At 33.6% G+C, this 19,442-nt stretch overlaps 1 protein-coding gene and 1 long non-coding RNA gene across 7 annotated transcripts in view; one reads left to right on the top strand and one right to left on the bottom strand.

Annotated features, from left to right (window-relative positions):
- PDE4D (phosphodiesterase 4D) overlaps positions 1–19,442 on the bottom strand; it is a 1,915,283-nt gene that overhangs the window by 1,087,554 nt on the left and 808,287 nt on the right. The window lies entirely within an intron of this gene.
- LOC141551139 (uncharacterized) overlaps positions 1–19,442 on the top strand; it is a 33,070-nt gene that overhangs the window by 861 nt on the left and 12,767 nt on the right. Inside the window, exons 2-3 of the long non-coding RNA XR_012484791.1 lie at positions 4,469–4,572; positions 5,764–5,876. This is a non-coding gene — a long non-coding RNA (uncharacterized LOC141551139). The remainder of the gene's footprint in view (positions 1–4,468; positions 4,573–5,763; positions 5,877–19,442) is intronic.

Below are 19,442 nucleotides of genomic sequence, written 5' to 3'. Positions count from 1 at the left end.
AGCATCTCCCTTCCACACATTCCATACTTTTTCATGACAATATATTAGAGTGATATTTATAGGTATATTCTCACTGTTAACTACTTAATATTAAAATAGCTTTTCTAATAGTCAATATTATCTACTTTTTACATGTAATGCATATTTATTATTATTAGAGAGGATGGTTCGCTGATGCTACAAAAAAAAGACCTTTAATTAAAAATGCTTCTACAGTTTTATACACAGCATACACGCACTATTGGACTCTTTGAGAGAAAAAAAAAAAAAAAACAAAACAAAAACAAAACTACAGCTTTAACTTACCATAGTCCTCTGCACATAGCAAGTACTGCTTAAGTGCCATTGTGGTGTAGACAGCTATTAAAAACATTTGACACATTTTTTTTTTGTTATGAGAGAAAATGTGTCCAGATGTATAATTGATTTACTGAACTCTAAGTCTTAATAATTTAGGGGTACATTTGGCATTTTCTTGTGGTTTTATGTGGTAGAAAAAATTCCATTCCTTCAACTCCCCCAATGACACTGTAGTTATAAATCTATGAGCTTCAATGAACATAACTGATAAAAGTAATGTTTCTGGGGATTAATAAGGCAGAGTGGGCATCCTATGGCAAATCTATTTGGCTCTTTTTTACAGTTTTACATAAGTTTCAAGGCACCCAAGGACCATTTTCCTTGCCTTCCCATCATGACTTAATTATGACTGTATGTTTAGGTAAAGAAAAACTAAATTTTTTCATTCCTAGAATGGACAGTGCCTTCTCAGATATGAAGTCAAAAAAGGAAGTTATGCTTTTCAAATTCAATCTTTGATAATCACCATTTGGACTATTTCAGACAAATTTATTAGTCACAGAATTCTAATTTATTTTCCTTCCCATGAAATACTCATTAACTATCCCCTCAATGACATTTCCAAAATGTCCCCCCAAACTGGATCTCTCATATACTAGTAACATATTTTCTAGGTCATATGATCTTTCTAAATAAAATAACCTGTACTATAAATCCAATCTTCATTTTAGCTGCCAGTTTTTCAGTACTCCATAGGTATAAGGTCTTTTTTCCTCTAATAACATTCTCCCATATCAGATCCTAACTTTGTAGTTAATGATTCTTTCCTTTATTTGGAAGAGACCTTAACAACTATCTAATCTAATGTATACCTGGAGCCCCCTCTGTGATTTCCTAGAGAAATGGCCATCCAGCCTTCACATTTTGCCCTTCCCCAACTATAATCTCAAAGTGCTTGCCCTACCCATTTTCAGGAAAATATACATGTATATCCCTACTCATTCACATTGATCTTTAAAATACTCATTTTAATTTTGGATCTTCTTGGAATTCCAAAGATAAATGAAACATTAAGTGGATAGTTCATATTGTTCAGAACTGCTCCATTCATCTATCCCCTAATTATTAAAAATATATAATTAATTTTGTATGTGTGTATACAAAATTGAAGCAATGAATGATTGAAAAATTCTACCAATTTTCTTTGCTTACAGAGTCATAGGATCATAGATACAGAATTACAAGGGATGTTAAAGGCAATCTAGTAAAATCCTCTCATTTTACATCTAAGAAAACAGAGGTCTAGAGAAGTTCAATTATTTGCCTGATGACAGATAAGTAGTCAATGTCAGAGCTGGGAGCTGTACACAATGACATCTGTGTACAAACCCAGCATTTCTTCCCTAATACAATGTTGCCAGAATGCAAATTCAATATTAGATTTTTTTTCCCATTAAATTAACTTCTTAATTTTATGTCACATAAGAACATACAAGTAAGACATATATGTGAAAGTAATTGAATACAGTCTCAGGAATAAAGTTCTCTGAGACAGTGTCAACACAATAACAATCACTTGAAAAGTGAAAAATTCAGTAGGACAACTTTTTCCCTCACCATTTGCTTGAATTTATACAAAGTCAAATAATTAGTTCATTATATATTTGTATTAGATTGAATGTTTGGCTTGGGATACATGGATATGTAAATTGTATACATATGTGAAAATGTACATACAAATGCATGTGTATATATACTGTGGGATATCACATGGTTTGGTTCTTTGTCCAGTTCTATTTAACATTGAGGGAACACTATTATACTGGATGATAATCAGGCTCCAGGATCTTAATGGGCTCAGATGGAAGAGTGAATGCAAAAGATGAATCATAATAGGTATGTGTTATATTTGGATTAAAACATTGACTATAAACTTGAGTCAAAAGTGTCTATATGTATACATATGTATATCTATATATCTCTATGTATTGATCAACTATATATAAATATCTGTATTTGCATATATGTATATATGTGTATTCATATACATATATGTGTGTGTTATAATGTATATATATTTTCATTTTCATTCTGTATTTATCTCAATTGGCTTGTAAGTAAATGCCAAAACTTTTTATAAATGTATCTTAATTCTGACCCAGAGATTAAATCACTGGACTTTGTGTTAGAATTTGAACAAGGGAATAAATTATCATCACCTGAGATGACAGTTTATAACACAAATGACTTCCAGTTAAAAGCTGGGCAGAGGATATTTACAATTTTCACATAGGTCATTAAATTATTTGAGAAGAAGAGGATTTAAATGTACATATCTTTCTATATCAGGTAGGTACTTGACTAGCTATTTATGAAAATATAAAAAATTCAATTATATGATATCTTATAGCAAGCCAGATATTTGTATCAATAGAAATATCCATACAATGAATTGAAATGCTCAGATTTCATTTATGTCTTTGGCAAGAGATTTTGAGTGTTTCCTCTAAATTTCAGTTTCTCATCTCTAAAATGAAGATATTAATACCTCAACTTCACAGAATTCTTGCGAAGTTAAAATGAGATAAATGAATAAAAATTTTGAAAATTATAAAACCATATCATTGTAACACTATATATTTGTAGAAGAGGAATGCATATGAAAGGATCATTTCCTGCTTAATATTCTTAGATATAAATGACACTCCAATAGCAATGGTGATCTTCTCTAATGGAAAAAAGATGTAATTTTAGTGTCAGCACAGATAGATTCCAATCCTGGCTCTGCCAATTACCTGTTTTTTTTTTTTTTTTTTTTAATCCTTGGATAAATTTCAACCTCTTGGAACTTCTCTTGCCCTCATCTTCAAAATGAGGAGTTGGTCGAGATTATTTCTTAGATTTCTAGCTGAAATCCCATAATTATAATTTTCTGCCAAGCAATCGTATTATAAGTAGCCAAGAAGTATTATCTATTTAACAAATTTACCAATAATTTCTTTTTATGTTCTAGGTTCACTTAATGTAATATCATTTAAGAATTAATTTTACTTACACTTCTTAACAATTATCTTTCATGAATTATAGAGTGCATGAAATCTCCACAGACTTATAGTCCAATAAGCAGAGTTACTAATCAGAAGTTTTAAATCCAGTTAGAAAAACTCTTCAAAGTCCTGGAAAATTAAGGAATTTTTATTTTGGAGATCAATAATTACATTTTGAATGTTATATTTATATTAAATGATTTTAATATAGCATTTTATCTTACATTCATTTCTAAGGATGCTTAAATTTTACAGGAGATCACAGGATCACAGTTGCAGATTTGGAAGAGATCTTGGAGATCATTTAGTCTGGGGGCCTCAATTTATACTTAGTCCACAGTTACAAGGTACTAAATGACAGAGCCAAAATTCTAACTCAAGTCTCATCACTGCAATAACAATGTTTTTTCAAATGTGTTGGGCTTCCTCTTCTATAAAGTTATGGAACAAGGAGTCTCCTTGTATCCCCAGTTTTCTTTCAACTGCAATTCAAGCATTATCTTCTGCATGGAGATTTCTATATTACTCCAGATGTTAATTCCTTCCCTTCTAAAATATGCTATATTTCTCTTGTAAATATCTTACATATACTTATATAAATGCAAGATGTTTTCTACGATTGAATGGAAGCTTAATTAAGGCAGAAAATTTCATTTTTGTCCATTTATCTCTAGTGCTTTGTAGTGTCTGGTACAAGGTAGATACTTGATATATTCTTGATAATTGATTAATTCCTCTGTCAGAGACGTAGTTTAGGCCCTACCAAAATGATGCATACCACTTAAATTCCATCTAAAACATTACTCCCAATGTCTTACTCTCATTTTCCCAGTATCACAGAGGTGTTTGTTTCATTTTCTATAGTTTCAATTGCAATAACATTTTTTAATGTTGAATCTAAGTTGTCTTCTCTGTGATTCCCTCAGATTGGTCATGAATCTGCCAGGTGCAAAATGCATTTGGCATTCCATATGCCAACCCTTCTTTTATTTGGAGGCTGTTATCATATGTCCTTTAAGGCTTCTCCAAGCTAAACATGATTAGTTCCTTCAACCAATTTTTTATGCCATAATTATGAGTCACTTTATCATTTTGAATGCCTTTCTTTGGATATCTTGCAGCTTCCCTCATAAAATGTGAAGCCCAAGTTGGTAGACACACTTCTCCAAATGTAAGCTGACAAGAACAAACAATAGTAGGACCATAACCCCTCCTGTCAAGAATAGTACGTATGGCTTATTATTATTGTTATTTTTGGTTTGAGATGGAGACTCTTTGTCTCTTGTATGAAGCTTGGAGGCCATGACAATGCTGATCCTATCTTCATATGAACTACTTTATAGTCACATTTCCCCCAATTTTGCCAATATGAAAATAGCCCTAATATTGTACTTCACATTTTTATTTTAATTTTTGCTTTTAGCCCACTATTTGAATCTGTTAAGGTCTTGATGGATCCTATTTCTATTATCCCATAAATTAGTTTTTCATTCAAATTCTATGACTGTAAAAATTTAGAAACCCCACCCTTATTCAACTTATTGATGAACATGCTGAACAGAACTAGGCAAGGACTGAATCATATGGTACTTCGCTAAAGACATCTCCCAATAATGATATAGATTTATCAAGTAGTAAACATGTATTAAGTGGTTACTATGATCCAGTCACCAAGCTAAGTGCTAGAGATACACATGAAGTTAAATAATCTCTGACTTCAAAATGATTCATTACTAATTGAGTAGAGAACATGCAAATCATTAGATACAGAATACATATAGAATAGAAGAGACAGCTCCCTCTTAGAAAGGAAACTTTACCATTCCCTAATGATTAATAGTCAAAGGATATCAATAGGAAATTTTAAGAGGGATAAATCTAATCTATCAATAGCTATGTTTAAAAGTACTCTAAATCACTAATAATTAAAGAAATGCAAATTAAAACATCTCTGAAGTACTATTTCACTTTCATATGGTTGACAAAGGTGATAAAAAAAGAAAAAGAGAAAAACAACAAATCTAGAGGAATAATGGTAAGACCACGCCATTACCATTTTTGCTTCACATTACTTTCAAAGAGGAAAAGGAGCAATATGAACAAAATATTTTTTTGTAGCTCCAAAGGATTAGAAACTGAGGAAATGCCCATTCCTGTAAAGTGGTAAAACAAATTATGAAATAGGAATACAATGAAATATTGTTGTGGTATAAAAAATGATGAAGGAGATGGTTTCAAAAATTTGTGAGGAATTGTGTGAACTGATACAAAGTGAAATGAGTAGAACTAGGAGAAAAATTGATATAACAACAATAATGTCATAAAGATATTCGACTTTGAAAGACTAAGTCTAATCAATAGAATGATCAACCACAATTCCAAAGGACTAATGATAAAACATGCTATTCACTTCCAGATGAATGGGATAAATTGAATGAAGACTTCTCATGGAATGTGGCCTTGAACTACACCTTAATTGTGGCTTGAGTCTTTGGAGTAACAAGTTGAGCTACAGCTAAAAAGCTGCAGGTATTCTATTTTCTTAGATGAACATTTCCCCTCCTGTTTCTTCCCCCTCCCTCCATTAGCATTTAAACATTTAAGTACTTGATGGGCAAAAAGGTTGTTATTTATTAGTATCCTTTTGTTTCTGGGATAGATTTCCACATTTAGGGTATAAGCCTGGACTCCCCCTAACAATGGAAGTAAAGCTGGTGGTGATGAGGTTTCTGGTCTATATAATATTAAGTTTTGTACTTTTCACTTCTCTACTAACATCTTGTTTGTTGGGAGTTGCCCTTTCTCACAAGATCATAATAAATGATTTTTTTTTGCTTTTTACCTTTAGAGTCTCTGATTTTAATTTGCATAAGGATTACTGTCCCACACAGTTTAGGGGCTCATTATGGAATATTTCTGTTTATGAAGGGTCTCTCCCATACTGAATTCTTGGGCAGTTGCCCTACAGAAGGGTCTATGGTGGTCCTCGGACTCAGCTTAGGAGCTCCCTCTCTGATTGAGTAAATTTCCAAAGACAGACATTCAGAGAAAGCAAAAAAGGAAGTGAGCTAGCAAAGATAAAGGATTAAATTGGTCTAGGAGATAAGTTAGCTGGGAAAAGTTTGAAATCAGTCAGGTGAGTGCACTACCCAAATAGGCCAAGCAATGGGGGGGGGAGGGGAGGAGGAAGGAGAGATAGACTTTAAGCAATTCAAGTAATAAGAGGACTTTGCCTTTGCCAAGAACTGGCAGCTGCCTGGGTGACTAGGATTAGGGATTGGGAGAATTTAGTTGGTTAGAGTCCATAAAAGGTTCCAATTTCCCTTTGATATTGGAAAATTCTAAGCCATTCCACTCTGGTAAGATCAAGTGAGTTCAGGTGAGTTCTCCATTAAAAAAAAAAAAAAAAAAAAAAAAAAAGATAAGATACTGTGGACCTTGGGAAAGAACCAATCTAAGTTAGCTGGCTTTAAAAACCTATCTAGTGTACTGGGAAAAATGGTCCTTTAGGAAGAATTGGAATAAAGCACCGAAATATATAGGGATTAAATACTGTTAAATACTGCCTAGTTTATATGGCTAAAAGCTTTCTGAGGGCCTAAACCTGAGGTTTACAGGAAAAAAAGAAGAAAAAAGAACTATATATATATATATATATACATATATGTATATATATATATATACATACACACACACATAAACTGCAAAAGGAAAAAAAAATACTTCTCTCCCTTGGAAAGGCTTATGGAATCTCTTCTGGCTAGGTTGGTGTCCCTGGATGGTCTGGATTCTTCTGAGTTTTAAACTGGTGTCCCAACATCTTTGACAAGCCCCCTCCTGCATTTCTGACATGGAGGGTGAGCTAGTCAATGAGCCACAGATCTGCAGCTGGACAATCCAAATTTCTCCAACCCTCTCCCCCTATGGTCCTAAAGTCTGCCAATTTTTTAAAGCCCTGTAGAGGGACTTAAAAGGACAGTTTTCTGTCACCTTAAATTTTGGGGCTGTGCATGTTTAAATTGGAATTCTGATTCTGAATTTGGAATTCTGATTCTGAAATTGTAAGAAGTAATTACTTTTAACTAGTACATGCTAAAATTGTGAACTCGTTTATTCTGGTATCAGATTTTAGAAATATGTATGAATTAACATTGAAGTATTGTCACCAAAATTTTAAATCTGTATTTGTTTTGAAGTTAAAAATTTTTAGTTCTCTGGTAACTTACCCAAAGAGGTCACATATTTGTATCTCTTATTTAGATGAAATATGTTTAAGCTGATATGTTGCTTGCTAAATTGTACATTGGGCAATTTGTAAAATTTGTATGAGCTGTTCTTTAACATTTGTCAGCCCTGCTGGATATGTAGTATAAACTTTGTAAAATGTGGTCCAAAGTTATTTAGATATTACCTATATTCTGAATTTTAAGGTTTGTCTTGTTTTTTCTCTTTAACAAAGAAGTAAAAGCAAGAAAATTTGGCTTATGAGGTATGTGTGATTGCAGAACAAATTGTATCTGAAGAGGTGTATAATATGTCTAAAGATACATAAGAAGGTATTGAGGATGTAACACTTAGGAGGGAGGTAGCCTGGGTCCAAAATATTCAAGTTAGGTTTTAATGAAATGACACCTGTAGGAATGGGTGGAAGCTTTGCCCTGGGCTCTGCTGCTTTAAGAGGGTTAACTGGAATAACATTGGAACAAATTGTACCTAAGTAGAGACTATTGATTCTGATAAAGGAACATATTTTACTTCTAAGCTTTTATATGTAAGAAATAATGTGGAAGGATTGCAAATTGAGTGGTAATTCCATATATTGAGGGCATCTATCCTCAGGGACAGTGGAAAAAATCAATCAGATTACTAAGAAATGGATTACTAAATTGATGTTAGAGACTAAATTGCCTTGGACCAAATGTTTGCCTATTGCTTTGTTAAAGAATTAGAACTATCCCCAGAAGTTATCTGGAACTTTCCCCATATGAGATTGGTTTATTTTATTTGGGAGGAAAAAGGGAAAGACCTTCTATTGAACCAAAGGATACATTTTTAAGGAATTATAGACTGGCAATGTCCTCATCCCTAGCCCTTAGGAATCAAGGATTCCTGGACCAGATAACACCTTTGGAGTTTGAAGTTCCAGGAGAGAAGGTACTAAGTGCTGGAAGAAGCAGAGTGGGGAGAACCTTACCAGACATTATAGATGACTAAAACTGCAATTTGGAAGCTGAGAATACCAGGATTAAAGGAATTATGAAGGACCCCAGAAGGACTTTTAGGATAATATATAATCTCTAAAATTGACTGGGCCAGTCAGGAATGCTTTGGTGGGAGGGGAGGTTAATTGTGCTTAGAGGAACTTTAACAATATTGGTATTGTACCTGTTACATTTCCAGAAAAGTTTATAGAGATTAATCGATTGGAGGAAGTGGAATTATTTTTTTTAGGATGAAGAAATTATTAATATTAATTCTGATAAGGTTCTTTAGGGTGAAATTAGGACAGTATATTCTATATTCCACATGAGTTTTAATTGGTTATATTGAATCATTTTAAAAGTTGTTCCCATTGTTTAGGGAGATTCTGAGAACAGTGATCTATGTCTTTGTCTCTTTGAACATAATTAATACCTGAACATGTTTTGATATAGTTTGGTTATTGAGCATCATAAAATGTAATTTTGAATTTAAAACTCATCTACTGAGATATGAATATAAGTTGTGAACTTTCTAGGATGAAGCTCTCAGCTATTATCAATGTAATATTATAGTCAATACTTATTTAGGCTATGTGAGTTAAATTTAACTGAATCTTTGATTAATGAGATAAAATCTCATTAATGATTTGATTAATGAGATAAAATCTCTTGGACTGTAGCCAATATTGTGTAATTGTCTAATGGATTACAAAGTCAGTAATCTACCATTTGAAAGCAACATGTCACAAGTTACTCAGAATAATGTGATCCTAAATTGTTATAGGAGGAGAATAATATCTGGGCAAGAGTCGAGAGGACAACTTTGACCTCCTCTTAAGATGGGATCCTTCTGACTCAGTTTTTCAGTGATGTTCTTTGAATTCACCTGATTATTTTTGAGTCTGGCCACAAGGTGGAATTGTTATTGTATATAATTAGCTAAGAATGTTTTACCCTATCTTGAATGTACTCTCAGGCTGAGGCCTTAAGGACCAGTTTTGCTGCTATTAGAATCATGTCCTTGCATTTTCTTCTTATAGCAAATTTCTGTAACCAGAGCAAGTGTTCAGTACAATTCAAAATATTTAAGATCTTGCAGTTCTTATCTGCAAATATATGGTCATTCTATCCTAAATAATTAGGTGAGTATTTGGCCTAGACATCTATCTGTTACTTTTAGCATGTTTCTTTTAGCATTTTTGTTGTTATTGACTTTCCTGATAGGCATCTTTATTTGTGAAGAGTCATCCACAAATGGTTGGAGTGATAGATGATCCCAAAGGGAGTTAGGGGTACAGAATTTCAATTTGTATGTTGAATAAGTTCATGAAACTCTAGGCCATGGTTGAAATAATTACTAATCAAATGACAAAGGTACTGGATTTTTTTTAGTAGACCAAGCCACTCAGACTGAATAAGCAGTCCTCCAGAGTAGAACAGTATTAAACTATTTGTTGGTTGAAGAAGGTAGAGTTTATGGGAAATTAAATTTTTGCTGTGTGAAAATTAATAATGGCAGGTAGTGAAAGAAATTGCCAAAGACATCAGAAAATTAGTTCATGTCCCATTCCAGACTTGGTTTTCACTGATGTGATCTATGGTGTAGGGTTTGTCACCAAATGATGGCATGAACCAAAAGTTGGGATTTGGTCATGTGTAGAGTTTGTGATGGTCATTCTCTTTGGCAAAGGGTAGATTTATTTGGGGGAATAGGTTACAGACAAAATAAGGGGATATGATTGATATTGAGAATGGTACATATGAAATAGAGTTGGGAGAGTATATGAAAGACAAATTTCCCCATGAGGTAGGAGAAAGGCACTGTCTGGCAGACTGACCAGATTTAACTAGAGGGAAGGCACTGTGAGGAGAGAAAGTATCTTATAGTAGGATTAGTCCCGAAGAGAATTTAGCAAGACTTTTCATCTTAAGCACATCTTTTATGGGGGAAATGTAGCCTTGGTGGTGCTAAGGCACAAATTGAAGATGGTAGGTCAGGGAGCCAAGTGGCTAACTAGGTCCCAGACCTGCCTAAAGATATGCCAGCCAGAGAATCTAGGAAATCTTAACTTTTTAACTTATGGCAATAAGGCAGTCCAGGAAGTCTAAATTCTCATTGAAATTGTCTCAAAGGTTGTTATATCTGTCTTTAAAGATGCTAGCTAGATTGGAGACAGGATGGAGGAATTAACAATGGACTACAGACATTACTGGTCAGGATGATAAAAACTGAACAATCTAAAGAGGGAATACCAGTTAGACAAGTAGACAAGACTAGTAGAGAAAAAGGACATACCAGGTCCAGAGGGATTGGAGACTGAGAACAAGATGGGTGAAGAAATATATCAAGAATGGTGTGAGAAGTCTTCAAAGGTTAATAAATAAAGAGGAAGGACTGAATGGGATAAAGTAAGTGAGGACCCCTCTTGGGAATATGGCCTTTAATTATGCCCCAATTGTGGCTTGAGACTTTGATATAACAAGTTGAGCTATAGGTAAAAAGCTGCAGGTGTTCATTTCCCCTCCTACAGAAGATTTTCACTGGGGAAAAGCCTTAGAAATGATCTACACTACCATATCCTTTCCTTTCATAAATGAGGAAATTGAAGTTTAGAAAATTATCCTCAGATCATATCACATATGAAAGTGTGTATAAGTCTTTGAGCACATTGGACTTTTTTCATTTCTTTATTTTTGCATTTCTAGTGTTTAGCACTGTGCTGACACAAAGTAAAACAATAAATAATTGCTTATGATTAATTTACGGAAGTAACAGATTCAAAATTAAAATCCAGCTGAATCAGGTTCTTTGACTTCAAAACTATAGCACTTTGCTTTACACAAGTACTTTTTCAAATGAATTAATCAACAGTCTTTGGATTCAGTTAGTCAGTCATTCTAAGCCCACCAAATTGTGTTAGATATCCAATTTTCTTAGCTCACCTTCTTAAGTTACCATTTTTACTCCCATGAATTCTCACTTGATTATTCTTCCAGTAGATAGATCTAGGTCATATCTAATCTATTGGATCTTCTTTACAAGCTCAAAGACTGTCCAATTACTTTAACTGTGCCAGAGATCTGGGTGAAGGATAGGCTGTGGATAGGGACTGGTATTGTGAATTCACCAGTATAGAGAAATCTCTGGGGAAGAAACTCCTATTGCCAAAACAGATCAGTACCTTTTCTCTAACTTTAATTCTTGCATAGCTGCCTAGATGAAGATTTATTGTATCAAGAAATTAAAGACTTATTGTATTAAGAGACTTATTGTTCATGCTGCAACTATGTATCTGGGATAGAATTTGAACCCAAATCTTTTTTGGCTTTAAGACCAGCCAAGATTATTTTTAGGACAAAATAAGCATTTAATAAATATATTAATAAAGGATGTTGAATAGAGTTTGGGAAATGAGTCCCAGAACCTTCTGCCTTGTTCTCAGACCCTTTTACAGGAAGCACTGAAATAAACAGCCCTCCCACTCTACTAAGTAATTTTGAGTCACAAAGAGAGTCATTCATGGCTTGGGGCAATTCTAAAGGGGTGGTAAGAAGCTGTTACTAATGAAGCTAAAGAGGGTATTAATTTAAAGATTAACAAACCTAGCTAAATAAAACTTTTTTTTTCCCTTGTGCTAAAAATGTGTTATTTATCAAAATTCCACAGAGATATATCTAGCTCTGAGAGAGACCAACCTCAAGGCAACAATGCCCTAACAATTAGATTCCAAGTAAAGTTTCACAAAGGGGAGTGAAGGCAGTTTTTTCCCATCTTCCCTAAGGAAACATGTTCTCCTTCCAACTAGAGAGGAAGTTCATTATCTTGACACTGGAGATTCTTAAACTGGCACACCCCCAAGAGACATTTTGATGGAGGGAACCCTGAAACTATCCTCTGACTGTGGAGGAGAAGCCATGGGTAAACTCTTGAGAAACTCTCCTTGAACTGTTGAGAAACTCTCCTTTGGGAGAGACTCTCCTCAAGGAATCAAGATAAGTAGCTTCATTTTGTTATCTTGGTGGGACTAGCTGCACCCTCTATAGAGCTGAAAATAAGTCCAGGACCATTCCTACTTAGCTTGAATTTAAGTGGTCTCATTCTACTGGAAATCTAGGCCTGGGGGCAGTAATTTCATTCAATTGAAACTTCAGTCTCAGATTTCCTATTAAAGGGCAATTTTAAACTCATTTCTTTGCAGAAGCCCAAAGCAGGACCATAAAGGAATCTCTCTCCTTGGCAGAGCTGCCTGTCAAGACCCCTGCCCATTGTGAAGACATTCCCTTCTCAGTGTTAACACCTCCGTTTACTTCTCTGCTAGGATCTTGCCACTGAGGAAGTCAGTCTCCTAGCAAAGCTGACTTCTGCAAGTGCCAATAAAACTTCCTTTTGCCAGTCAAACATTTTTGGGTTTGTAAATTCTTTCATGTTGAACCTGTGCCCACCAGAAGGGGCCATACCCCAAGTCTCTGCCCTGCCACTAACCACATCAATTTGACAGATTTTAAAAGAGTGATGCATCAACTTGATTAGGAAAAGTTCTATTTTTATTTCAGTATAATTTATTTCCTTTGTAATCCTAATTTGATTTTATGCATCAAAAAACTTCTGAGGAGTCCATAAACTTTATCATACTACCAAAAGAATCCATGACAAGGAAAAAAATTTAAAACTCCTCCTGGCTGACAACCAGTTCTAGGAGGGTAGAGGGTTTTTTTTTTTTTTTTTGTGTGTGTGTGTGTTTTTATTTTTTATTTTTTGTGAACTGCAAAGTTATGTGTGTATATGTACTTGTGTATGTGTGTGTGTGTGTTCATTTTGATACATAAGTCCATTTAATACATAAGTCCATCTGTCATACAGACAAAATGGAAGAAAAGAATGTCTGCTGGAAAAGTGAAATAGTAGAAATAAACTCCTGTAAACCAGAAGCCATTGTTATTCCTTTCTATCCTCAGCACTTGGTAAAATGCTGGATAACTGGGAATGATGATGATGATGATGATAAGGACAATGAGTAACACTTTTGGGCAGCTAGGTGGTGATTTAGATAGAGCACTAGACTTTAGAAACAGAAAGACATCTTAATGAGTTCATATCTGGCCTTAAACACTTATCAGCTATGTGACCCTGGATGAATCATTTAACTCTGTTTGCCTGTTTCCTTTTCTTTAAAATGAGCTGAAGAAGGAAATAGCAAAGTTCTCCAATATCTCTTCCAAGAAAACCCCAAATGGAGTTAAGAAGTTTCATTCATGACTGAAATTGTTCAACCACAAGAATACAATCTTCTACATAGTTTGAACAAATTCTTACAAAGTTGTCACTATAATTAGGACACTAATCATTTTGGCTGTGTTATTTGAGGAATGAGGAAAGGATATGATTTTTCCCCCTCATCTTATAGATGATACTATTGTTATGATCTAAACTGAAGATCTATGATTTTATATTACTGAATAATTAGCTCCCTTCCAGCTAAGTACACAGAAACCAACATATTTTCTTCACAAATTAATCAATCTAAAAGCATTTTAAGTGCCTGCTTTACTAAGTGCCAGGCACTTAGTCAAAACATGCATGGGGGATAGGGACTAGGCTTATGTTTTCAATAAAATAGGTCTCAAATGATGAAATTCCTTCTACCAATAGAGGTTGGCACCTTCCCTACAACTTAAAAGTATTAGAAAGCTTTCTAGAATACTAAGAGGTTAAATAACTTGCTCAAGATCACAGGGTTTGTTATGCATTGGAGACTGGATTGGCCAGGTCTTTCTGGCTCTAAGAATGTACTACATTGTCTCTCATGCATAAATGAAGAAAACCTCATCTTTTGTTTCCATTGAGCTCTTCTGACGAGCTTAACAAGTATCTCAAGTACCTATCTAGATTATCTTTTTATCCTATGGCTAAGAAATCATTCAAACACTTGGACTAATTAGCCAAATCCTAACCAAATGTTCAACAGGACTGTCAGCTCCTTCCATTACTATAATCTTAGCACTCAGTATTAGAGTACAGAATTCTGTGAAATTGGTCAAAATCAATAGCTTTGCATTCAATACTTTAAAAAATTGGATTAGAGGGTGATATAGACATTTTACTGACAAAAGAATAATTTTCAATATTCAGATCCTATATGTTATGGGCCAGAACTTGAAATAAGGTATTAAGTGGAATTGAGGAGACAATGGTTAAATCTAGTTTAGCATTGATTTAATCATACAACAAATAATGGTTTCCTAGTGATATAATGATTGGTGTGTACTCATTGTATAGCATATAAGCAAGAAGCTCTCAGAGCCAAAAAGGACAAGTGCTTTAGAAGCTCTTGGAGGCTGAGACAGATTCGTTCCATCTTCTACCTTTGTTGTGCCTGGAGGCTCAATCACAAACCCTTGGAAGTCGGGGAGATTCAGAAGCCAGAGCTCAAGCTCTGGGAACCAAGACTACAAAAAGGCCTCTAAGAAAGCTAACCCGGCCATAAGAAAGGAGACAAGACTTGGAAAGAGACAATAAAGCATTTGAACTTTAATATCTGGCTGCATTTGGGGTGATTACTGAGTTGAAACTAAGGCTGCTTCCAGAGACCCCAAGAAAACCCCAACAAGAGAATATTACATTTTAGAGAGAATATTACATTTTGGCCTCTGAACGTAGGACAGACAGAATATTACACCTATATTTGTGTATTTATACACATAGATAACACCAGTCCCACACAGAAACACCTATATATGTATATGCATATATGTATGTATGTGAATTTTAATAGGCTTAGATTTGGCTACTTCAGATCCAGAGAAATAAAGATTATTTAAAATAAATTCAAGCAAAACATCATCTCCTCATTTAAAAAAATCTTAAGTGTATGAAGACCTGATATAACTCCCAAAACCGAGAATAATGCCATGGACATAACACTTGACTAATAACTGAAAGTCTGTCCGATTTATACTTGCCATATTCTACTTTGTATGAGAACTATGTTAAATTACTTATATTGATTATTTTATCTCTCAAAAATTATAAATTCTATGAAAGTAAAAGCCATATTCTACAAAAGTTAACAAAATATCTATGGTTTTAACAAAGGAATGTTATATTGAACATGTCCATAGAGCATTTTGGCAGCCCACTTTTATTCTTTCACTCACTTTTATCTCCACTTTCTTTGCAAAATATATTCCTTTCTGATTTGTTGAGTAATTTTTCTGGTACCACATATTGTTTCATCACTGGTATTTTGTCAATTTCCCACATAACTGTACCTTAATGAGCACCCTACTGATTTTATGTATGGAAACTTCTGATCTAAAAGTGTATTTGGTACTAAATGACTATTTAAAAAAAAATACTCCAAGAACCTGTGATTTTATCAGATGCTTTAAGTTTATGCAGGATAACCTGAAGAGGAAAATCAAACAAATCAACACTCACCTTAGAGTTTAGATTAAGTTTCATCATTCAAACAAAAATTCTGACAATTTGAAGATATTAAATACAATTGTACTGATTTGATCATGATGCAGTTAGTGCCTTAGTGTGTGGATGTGGTCACTGAAAATGATTGTTTCTTTCATTGGCATTTAATAAGGGAGGAATAACCCTGGTAAGGATATTTAGATATATTATAGAGTGGGATTTAAACAATTTTTTTCCACCTGTAACCCCTTTCTAAGCAAGAAATTTATATACCATCTCAGCTGTAAAATTGGTATAGAAATCAAACATTTATTGGTAGCAAATCCCAAAGAAATTTATTACATTATTTTATTTCTTTAGCATACATGTTTTATTATTTTATTTATTTGACATACATATAATTTTATCCTTTATTAAAGATGAAAGCAAATTTGCATACTAATGAGATAGATGCACTTAATTTTTTTTTAAATAAAGAATTAAATCTTGGCAGTTTAAATCTTTTCACTGATGCCAAATTTTCTGCACATCACTACCCCCATTCAGTTACATGACTCCCATACAGGATTGTCATTCACAGCTTAAGAAGCTTTGCTATAGGGTGGATGCTGACCTGCTTTAGTAAAGGAGTTTCCTGATCAGTATATATAAAATCATAAATCAAATTCATCTTCCTCCTCTAGAAGACAAATAAACTTAAAGATTCTCTGACTCATTGACATGTACTATATACCTAGCCCCCTCAAATTATGCTCTAGTAGATGATTTTTTTTCAGTTGCTGTGGCTGAGAAATTCATCACTTTTCAATTCATCTGTTACAGAAGTTCTCCAAAGTCTGACATACATTTAGAATGACAGGATGTAACTAGGTCAGAATGATACATATTTTACTTATATAAAGGATTCTTTGATTTCATCATTGCAAGGAACTCCCTATAAAATTCCTTCTACCAGTTCAAATTACAACCCACCTATGAATTAAGTTCTAGGAAGCTGTTTGAGGTATATAGGTTAAATGATTTGCCCAAAATCATACAGTTATTAAGTTATTAAGTTATTGGAAAGGCAGAAGGAAGCCTAAATTTTGGTGAACATAGAAATTATAAACTCCATATACTTAAGAAAAACAACAATAATTTTAATGAATTGTCTTTCATAGGCTGTGCCCAATTTATTTTGGGACAATGGACCAAGTTGTCTTTTTAAATCTTCAGATGCAATCATTAACATCCTTTTATTGGTAGAACCCCATAAAAAAGAGATTGATTGTGTACTCCTACAACTCCTCAGTAGGCATTTTGAAATTATATCATGTTAGGGATGTATTGATTTTCTTACTCAAGGTTTGCACATCATTGGGACTAATCAGGAAAGATTTATTAATAAAGTATTTCTTTCCATAACAAGACAGTTAATAGCGCTCCTACAAAACACATCACTTTCTGATTACATCCAGATCATTCTTAGCTATTCCTCTTTCATACAACCTCTTAAAATATTATGGGAATCTGGTTTGAAAATGAATGTTACTTATTTTAATATAATATTTATATATAATTTCTTACAAACCCTCACTTCTGTTTGAGTTAGTTACTGAGTTATCTGCTACACTAAAAATAATTTAAATTTGGAAGGACAGAAAAGATTACTTAACCTACCATTTTATAGATAAAGAAACTGAGGCTTGGATATTAAATCTCATTTCAAATTAAATAGAATATATAAATAACTGCAAACCTTTAAGTGTTCTATAGATATTATTATTAAATTTTATATCCAATTTAATCTGAATATGTATAGTTATATAATTATATTTCCTAGAAGTCCTCTCTACATTTATTCTTTGTTTATTTTCCTCCTCCTTCCTCATATCTATGATATCCTCAAAGCACATTATATAAAGTAGTTTAAATAGAACTGGAATTATTTTTAAATATCAGTTTTATTGACACATTTATTCTTCCTTCTCACTCTCAATACCTCTACAGAATAAATAAAAACATTAGACAGAAACAGCTCATTGGGGAAGACTACTGTATAGTAAGAATAGATGAAAACACTTTCATTAAATACTTACTATGCTTATGGTACTTCCTGTCTTGAGATAGGAAGAATAAGAATATAAACAAAATCAAGCAAATATTCCTAATATATATAATCTTCCTCTCATTTGGGACCATCTCCAGGAATTTTAAGCTATATCTTGCCATTGGACACAGATGACTCAGATGGAAAAAGTAAAGCTGGTGACTTTGTACAGTCCTCTCTCACTTAAATCCAATTCACTTGCATGTTATGCCATCACCTCCTAGGTTGTTGAGGTTCAGGGCTGGAGCCCACAACCACTGGTTTTCTGGACCTGTGTTATGGGTATCTCAAAAATTTTGTAGGCTTAGATCATTTCCAAATCAAAGGGCAAAGATTTATATTATTATAATGCTATTGAAAGTAGACTAAGTAGACAAAAGAAATTATGGAATGAGCAAGAGTATTTTTATAGGAAAGTGAGAAAAGTGCTTCATGTCACTGACCTTAGGAGGTAGAGTTTAGGAGTGGTTAGGTTAGGCATCTCACTTCAGGCACCCAGTTATTCCTGGACATAAAAAGTAAACTAAGACAAGATAGCAACAACCAGCATTCTTTTGAAATCAATATACTGGCCATAAAATGTAAACTTGGACAAAAGAAAATCTAAAGACCATGATTCAGCATTTGTAAGACAAGACAACTTTGAGTCTATACTGAATCATCCTCAAGGACTGACTTTCTAAGATCTTTATTTCCTGAATCTGGTAGCTTCATGATTATAATCACATAAAGATGGCAAGGTCTTCTTCTAGAAACGACAAACATCATCATCAACAACAATCTGCCTCTATTACATTATAATATAATATATGATATCGTCCCCTATTATATAATAAGAGCAGATTAACTGTAATAGGAAGATTAGACATTCCTATTACATTATAATAGGGCAGATGACATGTAAAGGACAATCTAAAAAAGAGAAGGGTGGCATGTATGCTTAGTAACATGATTTTAAAATATGCAGAAAGTGGCTTGGTGACATGATTAGTTCTGGGTGACATGTGGAAGCTCACTTATCAAAAAGAAAAATGAAGAGGAAGACTAAAATATAGTTGGCAAGGTTTGAAAATGTCTGAGAAAGGGCATGATAGCTTAGTTTCTTTCAAGATAAGCTGAGAGTTTACCTATCCTTCCCTATATCAGATCCCAGAGTCAAATTCCAAGTTTTGCTAGACTTGGGATGAGAAAGATAGCCACTGTGCAAAATGCATTCTTTGAAAATTTCTTCAAGTTCTCAGGAGGTAAGTCTGACTGTTTGCTCTTTAGAAACAAGTCAGGTTTACATATACTCAGTCTTGCAATCTTTTTAGTGGGCAACCTGAATATTTTTATTATTTATTTAGATTTATATATTTATATTATATTTATTATTATTTGTA

Source organism: Sminthopsis crassicaudata, chromosome 1 (assembly GCF_048593235.1).
Source record: "Sminthopsis crassicaudata isolate SCR6 chromosome 1, ASM4859323v1, whole genome shotgun sequence".
Classification (NCBI taxonomy): Eukaryota; Metazoa; Chordata; class Mammalia; order Dasyuromorphia; family Dasyuridae; genus Sminthopsis; species Sminthopsis crassicaudata.
Note: the sequence above shows the minus strand (reverse complement) of the source record. Positions and strands in the feature narration are given on the sequence as shown.